This window comes from Gavialis gangeticus, unplaced genomic scaffold (assembly GCF_001723915.1).
Source record: "Gavialis gangeticus isolate Ggan-Ray unplaced genomic scaffold, GavGan_comp1, whole genome shotgun sequence".
Lineage (NCBI taxonomy): Eukaryota > Metazoa > Chordata > Crocodylia > Gavialidae > Gavialis > Gavialis gangeticus.
This window is the reverse complement of record NW_017729022.1, coordinates 127626794-127629544: the sequence shown is the minus strand read 5'-3', so window position 1 is coordinate 127629544 and position 2751 is coordinate 127626794. Positions and strand designations below refer to the sequence as shown.

Genomic DNA, 2751 nt, shown 5'->3' with positions numbered 1-2751 from the left:
TAAGTCTCCCATGCTAGGTACAAAGAAGAACTTTATTGGTTACAAGAAGTAGGTTTGGAATAGGGTACAGGGTAGAGCAATATCAGAGAAAGCCCACAGAGCGAACAAGGTGGCTGGATAGCCTTTGATCATGCATCTGAAGTTACTGAAAGCTATATATCTAGTTAGATCTCAGGTAGTTTACTCACAAGCATCATCCAGAGGCAGGTGGAGATTACCTCTGGAGGCAGGCAGTTCATTGATCATGAATTTCAAGAGAGAGAGCAAGTTTCAGATGGTCCAGCTTCTCTCTCTGCATTTTCATCATGGTTACTGCCCCCCCTCCTGGGCAGTTCTTAACTTATATAGACCTTATGACCTCATTTACCTGGTCCAATGGAGGCCAGCACCTGTTGGCTGCCAGCCAACCAATATGAAATGCATCACTGGTTGTTGGGCAGACTGGCAGGGTCTCTAGCCCCCTCCCAGTCATGTTGGCATTGCTTAGAACAATAGGGAGCTTAAGCCCCCACCCAGGTATGTGATACCAGTCAGGGTGTAGCAGAAAGCCCCCTTTTTCCTCTTGCCTGCATTTGCTTTCCCCTCTTTGGATATGTTTCTCTTCTTATACCATTTCTTCCTTCCTCTTTCTTTTACTATAAGATAAGGGATTATGTTTTAAAGTTTGTATGCATGTATTTTGTATCTCCCCTTGTATTTTGGCATTTTTTTCTATTTGTGTGCCATGGCATTACTCTTGTAGCTTATATTTTACACTCTTCTCCTTTTAACTAAATGTGTTTTAGTTTTAGAAGTAAGTCATACACTGTAACAATGTTAACAAGGACGGGAATCAAACCGCCACTTCCCCATATCAGGCAGGCCGCTGAAAGAGCGAGTGAATCAGTGATTGCATGTGTGACAGTAGCGGGCTTCAGTAACAAGCCGCAATTACTATAATAAAAAACCGCAGATCAACCAAAGGAAGAAATCAATAGGAGACAATGTAGCAACCGGGAATTCTCTAAACTTTACTTGAAGCCCCAGTCTAGGTTAATCAACGTGGGGCACCAACTTTGGGGGCTGAATATCTCCAGGTCAACCGCTGCCAGAGCTCTATTCATGACAGCAGTAAATTAATCAAAATTCATCAACAGACTCCCAAACCTGCATGTACATGCGGACGACCCCTGAGGCTGACAGGTGCCATCCAGTAGCCACCAAGGGGGAAGTCCCACGAGGGTCAACGACCCCTGGATTGGGCAAACCTGAAAACTGGGGAGTCGCCAAAGTGTGCCAAGGACAGATAAAAAGCAGTGAAAAGTGACCCTTGGCGGCACCTTCTTGATCTCCAACTTGACCAACACCCAACCTATCCAGCCAGAAGGACCAGCTGGCGACCCCCTTCTGGAGGATAACACCACGCTGGAAGAAGCTTCGACTGGCCATTGATGGCAGACCCCAGTGCTTGTGGGACAGGTATACGTGGCTCTGGTGCCCCCCCCCCCCAACATGCGTAGCTCGCTACTGTGTGTGTGCATGTGTATGTGTGTGAGGGGACCAGCCCCAGGGTTTATGATTTGACTTCGTTACAGTGTTTCAATCCACCTAATAAACCAGAATTTCAAGGATCCTGAGTTGGACATTTGTAGCCAACAAGGGAGCAGGTTTTCTCCCCTCCCCCAGGAATGTATCCAGCTCAGGTTACAACTCAGGGTTACCTAAAGAGATGGGGCAGAGGAGTCTGCCCTTTGCAGTGACTGTGTTAACCAAATTGTCATATAGCAGAGTTTTTGGGGAGAAACACAGGTGGCATTCTCTCACACAGCATAACACAATTAAACTGCAAATGAATCCCCAATCGCCAATTTTCGCCATGTGTACAAGGGCACAGGGATTCCTATTTGAAATACCTGAGTTTATCTTCAAATCATGTACAGGTGTTTACACATCTAACTCTGCTACTATTGCATGGCACCGCACAGCACTTTTTAAAGGATCTTGGTTGAGAATCACTGATACTATCACATGTAATCATCCACATGCACCAGGCTAAACAACCAGGAATAGAATTTCTCTGGATATGTACATGAAAAAATGCCCGGCAAAAAACCAAAAAATGGCCACTTTGACACCCAGAAAAAAACAGAATATCACTCTTAGGGCTTCACCCAAAGAGGGACTTAGGCACTGAACTGCCAGCAGTTGGACTTCATGAGACACGTGCCCATCTCACATTTTGCTAGAGTTCCCACCAATCTCGGACTTTTGCTTCAATTTTCTCCAGTGGCTGTGATGCTGAGACTGTCCAGGACATATGTTCATCCTAAGACTAGATGAAAGTACTGTAAGGTGGATACATAACTGGTTGGATCATTGTGCTCAGTGTGCAGTCCTCAATGGCTAAATGTCTAGTTGGAAGGAGGTAACAAGTGAGGCTTCCCAGGGGTCTCTCCTAGGTTTGGTATTGTTTAATATCTTCATTAATGATTTGGATAATGAGTAGAGGTACACCAATACATCGGTCCGATATCGGATCAGTACTGATATGAAGAAAGCTGTCTATATCAGATATCAGCCCTATGGGGCCGATAACTTGGCTGATCAATGCCCATGCTGTGTCATGGAGAGCTGCCTCCAGCTGTTAAGTCAGAAGGGAAGCGGGGAGGGAAGAGGCATGGAGGGGGCAGATCAATGCCACTCGCAGTGAGGGAGAGGATAGCAGCAGAGGCAGGTGCTGCCCAGCCGGGGGGGGGGTTGCAGTTCACTGGG

The 2751-nt window shown here is 46.4% G+C and overlaps 1 long non-coding RNA gene across 1 annotated transcript in view; it reads right to left on the bottom strand.

Moving 5' to 3' along the window:
* Positions 1–920: 920 nt before the first annotated feature.
* The window catches only part of LOC109297066, a 19600-nt gene continuing 17769 nt past the window's right edge, over positions 921–2751 (bottom strand). The window contains exon 3 of the long non-coding RNA XR_002097184.1: positions 921–1013. This is a non-coding gene — a long non-coding RNA (uncharacterized LOC109297066). The remainder of the gene's footprint in view (positions 1014–2751) is intronic.